Source organism: Lonchura striata, chromosome 11 (assembly GCF_046129695.1).
Source record: "Lonchura striata isolate bLonStr1 chromosome 11, bLonStr1.mat, whole genome shotgun sequence".
In the NCBI taxonomy this organism is placed as follows: domain Eukaryota; kingdom Metazoa; phylum Chordata; class Aves; order Passeriformes; family Estrildidae; genus Lonchura; species Lonchura striata.
This window is the reverse complement of record NC_134613.1, coordinates 13,217,755-13,229,128: the sequence shown is the minus strand read 5'-3', so window position 1 is coordinate 13,229,128 and position 11,374 is coordinate 13,217,755. Positions and strand designations below refer to the sequence as shown.

The 11,374-nt window shown below is 38.9% G+C and overlaps 1 long non-coding RNA gene across 1 annotated transcript in view; it reads right to left on the bottom strand.

Annotated features, from left to right (window-relative positions):
- Positions 1-7,247: 7,247 nt before the first annotated feature.
- Positions 7,248-11,374, bottom strand: part of LOC110474174 (uncharacterized) — a 38,329-nt gene continuing 34,202 nt past the window's right edge. The window contains exons 2-3 of the long non-coding RNA XR_002466030.3: positions 8,997-9,033; positions 7,248-7,333 (exon numbers count right to left, since the gene is read on the bottom strand). This is a non-coding gene — a long non-coding RNA (uncharacterized LOC110474174). The remainder of the gene's footprint in view (positions 7,334-8,996; positions 9,034-11,374) is intronic.

The following is an 11,374-nucleotide window of genomic DNA, read 5'->3' as shown; positions in this document are numbered from 1 at the left end:
GTTTTTTGCAGCGCAGGCAAACATCAAAAGGCTTTCAATTTAGGAAAGAAAGCAGGACATCACCCCAAAATGTCAGTGGACAGGACTCTCACTGAAAGAAGGTAAGAGGAAAACTATTTGCTGCAGGCAAGCTGAGGTTCAGTACAGCATATCTCTCATGAAACATCATTTTAGAGACCTGACAGCCCTGCTGATTTGAGCTCCACTCTAAGCAGGAACACCAGTTAGCTCTACTTCCATGTTCCAGCTGATTCAAGATCAGGTCCCACATCCCTTGCCAGTCTCTGAAAGGTGACAGAAGCTCAACAGTGCCCTCAGAGACAATCTATGAGTGTGTCATCACCCTAGAAGAGAGAGCAACCAGCTGGCAGCTGCCCTACATGGGTGTTTGGGCATTGGTGTTGGTTGTGTGGCAACTCTGCATGGCATGTTCTCATGGTTCCAGCACTCCAAAAGAAGTTCCTTTTGCTTAATTGCATTTGATTAACTCTTACAAGCAGTAAACTTTCACTTAGACAACACTGAGACAATTAAATTCATTTTCCCAGGTTTCTGGATGGTGCTTGTGGCTTTGTGGGTTGTTATTTAGTAAGGACTCCAGAGGCCCCATGACAACACCTGGCAGAGGAGTTCCATGGCACTCACTGACCCTTGTAAAGCTCTTAGGAAGCACCAGGTAGGAAGCAATATATGAGTCAAAAAAACAGGTATTTCCCTGGATCAAAATAACACTATATAATATCAGCTTCGCTCAAGTCTTTCTCATGAATTGAAGCACAGGTTCAAAACTGAAATTCCTTAGGCCAATATAAAATGATTCTTCTTCCCTTAAGCTAGGAGATGTGGTTTTTATCCTTTAAAGAGGCCATAGCTGTACATATTGATAAAGTGTTCCTTCTTCAGCCCAAGGAAGATTTTAAACTTTCAAGGGATTACAGGATTTTATATTGTTAGTGGATAAACCTAATCTTCCCCTACCCATGTTCTGGAATCCCTAATAATGAAAAAAGAAACCAAGGATTAAAAGCAAGTGGTATTACAGCTGTCAACACATCAGCCTTAATTTTTCAAAAGCTTTCACATAGGTACATTGATGTGTCTGGAGTCTTTTGCTGAAAGTACTTGATCAGTTTCACAGTGATAAGATAACCAAAAGTTACTTCATTTTTATAAGCATAGCATATCCTTACACATACACTGGGTTAATTTAAAATTCTTCCTTCTCCCCTGAGTCATATTTATTTGGAAACATATGGTCACCTAGGATGGAAAGGCATTCAAAGGCATCCTGGTAAAACTTCTGTTACAATACTGACCACTATTATGTGCATCATAGCATTCTGGCAGCTTGTGAAGAGGGGAAAATGAAAAATTGCAAGCACAAGATTTCTTTTTCCTCATAATGTTGAAGTGGTAAAATAGATCCCCAAAATAGCAAATTGCACATTTCTTGTGTTTCAGAGCTTCTTCTGCAGGGATAGAACAGCTGTGAGTTACTGGGACTCTCCCAAACCAACATCAACATTTACACTGGATGTAATGACATGATTGTGGCCAAAAAAACCCAAAAGTTTTTCAACAGGGTGAAGTTGATGTCTAAAGTATTGTTGTTTTCTGCCTCCTTGGAATTGTGACCATGGCAGAAGAAAATCTTTAAAGAGATGGAAGCCAGGATACATTTTTTACTGCTCTTATTAATTTTTAAATTTCCTTTTTATTTTAAGATCCAAGATCTTATAAAGGAAAGAATTTAAAGAGATGAGAGCTGCTGAAATGTTGGGATCCCACAGTTCTTAGATTTTTTCAGGGAGCTATAACTCAGCTAGATAAGCTACATCCATTATTCCAGATTTCTGACACCTGGGGAAGCTGAACAATCTCTGGGACCTGAAATGCATCCCAGGGCTCTGAGGGAATTGGCTGATATCGATGCCAAGCCACTCTCCATATCTGAAAAGTCACAGCTGTCAGGTGAAGTCCCTGATGATTGGGAAAAGGGACTGCACCTGCTTTTAAAAAAGGTAGAAGAGAGGACTGGGGACCTCTGTCAGCCTGACCTCTGTGCCCAGGAGCATCACGGAACAAATCCTCTTGGAGCCATGCTAAGGCACGAGCAGGACAGGGATGGGATTTGTGACTGCACAGCTCCACCAGCCCAGTGGCCTTCTATGATGGAGAGACTGCATGAGGGAACAAGGGAAGAGATTGAAGTGTTTTCCCTCTGGATGTGATGTGGATTTGATTTGACCCCTTCTCTGGAAACATTCCAAGTCAGGTTGGATAGGATCTGAGTCACCTGGTCTAGTTGAAGACAACCCTGCCTATAGCAGAGGCACTGGACAAGTTGACCTTTAAAGGTCCCTTCCAACCCAAGCTATTCTATGATTCTACAATATCTACCTAAAATGAGTGCAATGCCCCAGACACAAATTGTGGGCAGCTCATGCTGTACCCACAGTGTCAGAAATTTGCATCCATACAAATTATTCCTCAGACAGGGTATGTCTGATCATTAAAACATAACTTCCTTAATAGCCATTAAGGTCAGGGGTGGTTTAGTTAAGCCAGTTCTAAAAGTCCAGCAAATAAGCTTGCTCATCTAAGCTGGTAATAAATGCAGCTGCACATGGAATCATTCCATGTGTGAGGGAAAAGGAAGAGGAATCAAGAAAAAAACAGTAAGGAGTCGACAGGAAAACACAGCTATAGGGTTTCACTAACTCCAAAATATTTGCAGAATACATTAGTAGTTAATTCAGCCCCCCATGGGAAAAAGCTTAAAAATTATGTAGAATCACTGACCCCACTGGAGGCACAACACCAAGGCACATGGGGGAAGTTGAGAAACCAAACGTCTTCTCAGTGACCCTATGTAATGAATAACCATCAACCTCCAGTGAAGAGCAGGCACAATTTCCCCTTTTCTTTTACCAGCCTCTAGGAAAAAAAAAAAAAAAACAAACCAAAAAAAAAACTCCTAGGCAGCTGCCTAAATTGAGTATTGAAGTTTCCTTTCACATAGTCAGGTTATTCTTGGATAAATCAGAGGAAAGTGTTCAAATAGAGCTGTGTTGGGAGAAAAAAAAGAAAATACTTTGGAAAAATCTTCACATCTCTCTTTTACATTGATCCAAGAAGCTAACAGGCAATTAACTGCTGCAGTGGTACACTGCCACCTAGAAGAAGCACTTCAAGAGATCACAGACATCCCATCTGATTATTAAAGAGCAAAGATGCCATCACACTGACCAGATCTTTGCAGTCTGACCTTTGAATATTAAGTTGTCACTGATACACGCACCTACCAGACAAATGCTTAGCCCAGTGAGAGACTTTATAATTGAAAAAAAGATACAGACTGATGCCAAAAAATGTAGAATGCCTTTCCCATTAAAAAGTTAACCTACATTGATTTACTCCATGTGCATATCTGGCTATTGTGATAATAAATTGACAAAAGAGCCTTTGAGGATGGCCAAAAAAAATAACTTCCTATGGAGGTTTCTGGCCGTGAAACCTATCTCAGAAATAAAAAAGTGCAATTAAAAAACCAAGACAGATCAAAGAACTCAACAGTAAGATATCATCTTCTAGACAGAATTGCTGCACATTTGCTGTTCACAAAGGCTAGGCAGCAGGGCTTTGTTATTGGGTTCCCCCCTGATATCACTGTTCTCAGCTCTGCCTAAAGGAAGCACCCTGTGAAATGTCTGTCTCAGCCAGGGGAAGGAGTCATGCAGCCAGGGGGACTTCAGCCTTTGACATTTGTTGTTCTATGGAGCACATAAGGAGCACAATAGTGTTTTTTCCCAAATAAGCAGCAAGAAAAAAAAATAAGGAAAAAAAAAAGCCCAAAAACTAACTATATAATGTCCCCAAAATGCCCTGATCATCTGATGCATCTAAACATAAAAGGTTTAAATCAGACATGAGAAGTTTAGATTTTCACCGCTTCAGATTTTATTTAACTAAAATCAGGACTTCCTGGGAACACACAAATCCTTAACGTCAATTCAAATACAGGCACAGCAATTCTATGTTTCTCCTGCACAGAAACAGCAAATCACTGAAAGGTCTAAACTTTCCACACTGCAATCCAAAATAGTTTCTTACTATTAAAATAGTTTCTTAAATAGTATATAACAAAATAGTTATAAAGTATAAACAGTATATAACAAAATAGTACATAAACAAAATAGTTTCTTAAATAGTATATAGTGGCCATACTTTAGGAGCTCCCTGCACAATTCAACAACTTAATATTTGCATCACCTTTGTCCATTTTATGAATGGAATTGAATGAATTTTCTCTGTAAAAAAAATATGAAAACTTTTGTCTTATGTTAGCAGTTGGTCACTTAATTAAAGATTAAATAAACTTTACAAAGACCTTCAAATCATCCAAAGCAATGGAGAAAAAAATTTTAAAGTATTTTTTATTGCACCAAAGAAAGTGGAATGCTTTAATTTCTTATTCACCATCACTTTCTACTGCTGGAGCATTCAGTCTCTGTTTATCCCTATGAAATCTCTGCAAGACCACAATATACTCTGTGCACGGACTAGATAATGCAAAAAATCTCCCTATGAATATTTACACCAGCACAGCAAACACATTAGTGTCACTCACACATTGAAGGAACTCCATTACAGAGTGCTGTCTAATCTGTGAATTAAGCCACAAACTGGTCTTTCATCATATAATAATAAATTCAAAGGAACTCTGAGATGAAATATTTTATCAAAAGCAATGATGATTATACTGAACGATGCAATGAACCCTTGGCTAGTAATTCCAGTGCTGGAATAAGGGACATTTTCATGCTTTCTGAACAATGCAGATTGTCCTAGAGAAATGGATGAGCTGCTCTGACCAAAACACTTTTCACCACACCACCACATAAAACCATAACAGCAGAGAGCTCCAGGGGGCTTGGGGGGGTCACTGCACAGCACTGATGCTGTGCTGCCCAAGGCAGGATCCATTACACCTCTGTCATTTCTAAAACACTTTCTCATCCCTTTCCTAGAGAACTCCAACAAGTGAAACTTCAAAACTCCCCAAGGAGTGCATTATCTTTGCTTTAGGAAGCATTCCCTAAAGAATCTTGCTCTAAGTCTATTGCTTATTATAGTCACCACAAAATTCTACATAAACTTTTTCATTTTGCATTAATCCCTATGCACATTACTATGTCTTTCTCAGATGACTTTCAACTTTTAATTTTTTTTTTCTCCAAGCAGGACAACAACTAAGGCTTATAGTGTAGTATAGCTATAGTCTCTTCTTTCATGGCTCATGAAATGTGTGGTTTAGAAATGCTTTTTTCATTCCAGAATTGTGTTCCACCTTTTTATAAAGGTAAAATTCCTCTTATTCTTGAAAATGTATAAACCACTATAATCTCATTACTTTTTTCTAAAAGAAACAGAAACAAAACCCAACAACAACAACAAAAAAACCCAAACAACCCAAACCAACAAATCCACCAAAATCAGCAGCTTCTCATCTTATACTTGTGTTGATTATTTCTGTGTAAGTTGGATAACACAGCACTATTTATTCCTGCTAAATTTCATCCTACCTTTTCAGACCAGCCTTCATTCAACAAAGACAAATTTGACTTTTAACTTTGTCCTGCAAAGTGTTGGCTATTCTTCCCACTCTGATGATTCTTTCCAGAAAATCTCAACCTTAGTTCTTGCTCCATCACTTGGGTCTTCCATTACATCATTATTCATTATGTTTACTGCATAAAACCAAATCAAGGCAGCATGAGATGGGATTTTGACCAATACCCCCTTAGTTTTGACCAGAAATTTTTCTTTGTTAACTATGCTGTGGTTATCCTATCCAAACAGTTTTTCAACAGTTTTTCTACTTCAGATACTTATATAACAGAAATAGGACACTTTTTATGGGCTCCTTTCCATGTCTGCCCCTTTTATTTTCATGAGAGGTTTTACATTTCATCTTTTCTAGTCTTCTGATTCCAAACTCATGCTCTGTAACCCTTCAAAGTCAAGTAATGGCCTGAGTCTGCAGTAGCATTCCTGCTCTAGCCTAGATCTCACACCTTTCTAGCTCAACAAAAGGAAAAGAAAGGCATTTAAGCTTTGAAAGGAGACTGAAAACTAGCAATGATATCCACCAGTTCTGTAAACACACCAGAGCATGAGGAGGGCTCCTGTATTTATAGAGTGGTTTGTGGATCCCCATGTTACTGATTTCCAGGGGGAAGTGGATTATGTGGGAGGTATTGAGGAGTGGAAGCAGAAAGACACTACAAGTAGTTGCTTTTGAGAGAAATTTCTTCCTTTTTTGTCCTTCCTTCTGATTGCCTTGCCCTTGGAAGGATGCATAATAAAAAAACTGGAGGCATTTCATCAAGGATTTTTTTTCTGTCCCCTGCCCTTTTGCCACAGAAATCTCCATTGAAAATGACAGTGTGGTTCATGTTCAGTGAGCAACAGCACCCATTCAACAAAAGATATATGCAGAGTGTTAATTAGGGTGAATTTTGCCAAGTATTCTCTCTTTCTCTGTGCAAGTTACTGGCAGCCATTGAGAATTCCAGTTTGTTAAAGCTGGCCAGAAAACTTGTGTCAAAGGAAAGGTATCTCTTTAATAAATATTGTCAAATTTGGGTTGGTTTTTTTTATTTTCCTCTCAAATGAGTTAACCTTTCAAGGTTTTTAAGAGGCACTGAAGGTTGTTTACCAAGAAACTGAAGGGTGCTTTCATTTTTATGTCCAAATATTTCATGTGAACTCTGGACTCCTTTCACACTCTTTATTCTATTAAACTACCTATTAGAGCATCTCGGCCTCAAACAAGCTCAATCTAGTTCTATCTATAATATAAAACCTTTGAGATAGAGAAGTGAAGTATGACTAACTGCATCAGCAGCTCAGACCTCAGCTACACAAACTCATACCTGAAGACAAGAACCATATCATTTATCTGTTACATTCATGACACAAAAACAAATGAAGACCAGACACAATGCCTGCCCAGACTCCCCACGACTGCTTTGGGCATGTTGTAACAGAGAATTAACCCACCAAATGGCAGAAAAATTGGGCCACAGCGTGCTCAGAAATTTAAACCGCAGAGAGAACAATAATCCATGGGCATGTTGAAAGGATGAAGTCTGAATGAGAAAACTGCATTATTTATAAGCTAATTATGAACATACATATTTTTTATCACTGCACTGTGACCTGGGGCTTAAGTGCTGAGGAGCCTTGAAAAGACATGATGGCTCAGAATGGAATTAACTTTTAAAAGAGCATTTTCACAGCTTCAGGTCTTTTTATGAGCACCAGCAATCTAAGAAAAGAAAATGAACAGAGCAAAGTCACTAGAGGAATTTTTCTTTCCAATAAAACAAAGGTTTAGGAAAGATTCTGCACCCCCAGACATTAATCCAACCTGACAATAGCAATAAATAACAATCACAAGATAATCAGTGCTCAACCTTAGAAGCATAAACATATACATCTTTCTCAAGCACACAAACTGCAGCAGACAGATGGAGTATCCAGATCTCTAGATTTTGACTCTTTGCCTCTTACTGACAACTCATCAAATCTTTTGATGACTATTTTGTGTCACAACACAGTTGTGCCCCTTCCCCTGGCACACAGGGATTGCTTATGCTCACTCTTGGAGTGACGCAGTCTCAGATACACTTCAAGTCATCACATCTCCTCTGAGAGGAACAAACTGCCTTGCCTAAGTAACCTTTTTCTCTTTTTCATGCTCACAGAATCATTTAGGTCATCAAGTCCAACCTCTGACTGACTGATCACCACCACTTTGTCAACTGGACCAGAGCACTGAGTGCCTCATCCAGTCTCTTCCTGAACACCTCCAGAGACTGTGACTCCACCGCATTCCATGTTTAACAACCCTTTCCAAGAAAAAATGCTTCCAAATTTCCAGTACATGCTCCTGTGAGTAATGATGCCCCGCTGAGGTATTCAGCAAGATGAAAAGATGTGTCTATGAGGATGCGAGAATTTCTTTATCTACAGAAGCACAGAAAAAACTCTGTAATGTCTATACCACATTCTAGGGACCTGTTCTGGACAGAAATGACCTCCAGCACTGACTGACAAAGTCCTAAACTCCAGATCTAGAACACATTCTTTGGATAATATTATATAGGCTATAATATAGCCTTGGCACTCTTCAGTTTCTTTTACTATACTTCCTAAAGTACACAAAGCCTCTGTTCTTGACATTTTGTACAATTTCATAAGGAAACTATCTGGAAAACATCTGGTTTGTCAAAGGACCTTGAAAATAACTAAAACGCCACATATGTGCCATCATATCATACAGTTTCTTCAACTGGAAGTCAGCTGCTAAAAACCAAACACTGCAACCCCTTACAGGAGGAAATAGAGAACCCAGGCTAGTATTCAATGCTTACACCTGCCTATTCCCTGAGTGCATATCTGCCCCCCCACTGTAATCCTGAAGGCCATCAGCAGGATGAACACAGCCCCAGTATCCTCGCATTTTCTTTGCACATGCAGAAACTGAGGGTCACTCCTTCCCCACCAATTTGCAAGAAAAATGTACAGAATGGGTGGTTATTGGCCAGCTACCAATTACAAAATTAAAAACCTGTGTGCCAAATGGGACAGCTGCATCAGCCACTGCTGAGCTATATGCAGACCTGCCAAATATTAGTCACCTCACTTAGGCTGAACTGGGATGCATCTGAGCCAATGTCAAAAGCATAGTTAAAAAGTCATTTTTCTCCCATGGAATGAGCTCCTTTTCAATTACCAGTTAGAAACAAATCATACAAAACATGGCACATGATGGAAACGAAACCACACAGCAGAGACTAGGACAACTTCTCCCCGTAGTACAGTGACACCTCAGGCAAAGCTGTTCACAGGAACGACAAGATGCCCTCAGCAAAAAAGTACCTTACACATGCATTCCTTGTTATTAATAAATTAAATGATATACTCACCCTACAAGAGCTTTCAAGCATGAGAACATGGGTAAGACTGAAAGAGAAAATAAAAAATCTTTAGTTTTAATTTCTTGTTAAGTTTTACATAAACACTGGCTTCTTTCCCCTAGTCTTTTCAGGAAACAAAAATTTAGAGTTTTTACATTAAAGTAGCAGAAACCAGAGACAGAAAGGCATCTTTTTATGTGAGATGTTTTCTTTTAAGGAAAAAAAAAAAATATATTACTTAAGGAAATAAACCTTGAGTAGATCTGACTAGGCTATGCAAGAATCAGTGAATTTGTCTCAAAGTGTCCATCACTGGATTATAAGAACTGCATGACTCCCATCAGATTTATTGTAATTTCTTTTCAGGAAAACAGTAATTTGTTGGTTTTTCTCAAGAGTACTTAGATTACACAATCTGTTTCAGCAGGACCAGCCTCCAGTCAAAATTTTTCTCAGAATCTCTAAGTTCTCTTTTATTTACATTACCACAAGATATTTGTTTCTGAGCAATGCCCAGAACTGGTTCTTGTAATGGCAATGAGTCACCAAACTTTTTGTTTGGCCTGTTGACCAATAAGATGAATTGCAGCTCTAATTCAAAACACCATTGCTTCCTTAATCACAAGCAGGTAAGAATAGGCAAAAAGTAATAAGAATTCTGTCTGAAACTCTACCGTTGTCTTTTATCTCATTTCTTGTCAGTCATTTACAGGAACTTTTTTCTTCAAACACGACCTATTTTTCCCTTTATGATTGTAGAATTTTTAGAAAGACCTTTCATCAGCTAATCCACTTTTTAACAAAAATAATTGCAATTGGCTTTCTTAAAATGAACGCTGAGGCTATCTTTCTTCTCTGCATGAAATGTGCCCTCTTAAGAAGCAGCCCTGCATCCCTCCAAGGAGCAGGCAGCAGAGCTTGTCTCAGGAGAAGGGGACAGAGTTTTTAGCCACCACCACTGCCACCCCTTCCCTGAAAGGACACAGCAAGTCAGGCAGCGATGCTGTGCTTCATTTCCCCATCTGTGCTGCCTTCCAGCATCCCAATATATATTCACTAAAGGGTATGAAGTGGCTCCAATCGCACAAAACACCACAGAAAAAGTCTGAGCCTTTTCCTCAGTCAATCAGGTGTTAAGAGTGCATGGGCTATGCTCTTATGCCCCTTCTCCTCCCAGGCAGGACACTCTAGCTCCCAAAAAGAGATTAATGACTTCACCTCAAATCTTAAAAAAAAAAACTTTAATATGTGTCTATGTGCATTTTAATTAAACTAATGAAATCTAATATACATTAAGATTTGCAGTAAGAACAGCATAGAATAACAATCATCTTGCACAAAAGTTCCTTCAGATTTTACTATTGTTTAATGAAAAGAGCAGCAACTCCATCTATAGGGGAAACCCATCCCAACAAGGAGGCACCAATTAAGTATCCTCCATCTTTTTATCTTAATCTGAGGGTGTTGTTCTGCACCATTGATTTTTAAGCAGAAATCCCCACTGAACTCAGTGGGGATTTCTGTTCAAAAATCAATGCTATGATATAGCTTAGCATATTTAAACTCACCCTGGACTCTGCTTTAGTCTACTTTCTTTCCTGCTTCTTCAGCATGGCTAGAAAACTGTTATTTTTATGTCTCTATTGACTACATTTTAAGATATTAAAAAAACCAGACCCCACACGAGTAACAACAGTTATTATTTTTACTGTTTTAAATATAAACCTTGATATGCTGGTTTTCCATAAAATGTCACAGTGGTAGACAAAGTGCAGCTGAGCTGTGTTGTGGGGGAGAAAGCAGGATGCAGCAGACTCGGAGTGAGTACTAATACACTGGGAAAACTAAGAGTCTATTGAAACCAACCTAGAAATGTGGTTTCTTTCCAACCCTGTGTATTGCTTTTCATTTACTTTGTAGTCAGGGCACATGAGAATTTGTTTGAAGGATGTTTACTGTACTTTTGCAAGCTCCTGTGTGTGATGCACTGGCTTTCACTCACATATAAATCTTCTGGCTGTCTATAGAGACTTCGGGACTACTGGGACATGAACACACACAGAACCAATTGTTTCTTACTGAAGAAAATTAGAAATGTCATTTTTTTAGAGTATTTGAGGATTTTTTTTCCTGCAGAAGAAAAAGGTTTCTATAAACTTGTTCAATTAACTGTGTAAGAGAGAAAACATTCCTATAGCTCCTCCGGCTGCTTCTTGTAGTTCTCCTTAACAGCTTCCTCTCCTCAGCCATGCCAAACTGCATCCCAAGTCTTGGACTGTGGGTCCAAGGTTTCAAGTAATTTTGAAAGCTTCAAAATTCAAACCTTCAGTCATGAATTGGTTTGCCCTGGATCATCCAGATTTAATTCTACCACAGTCCCAACAAAC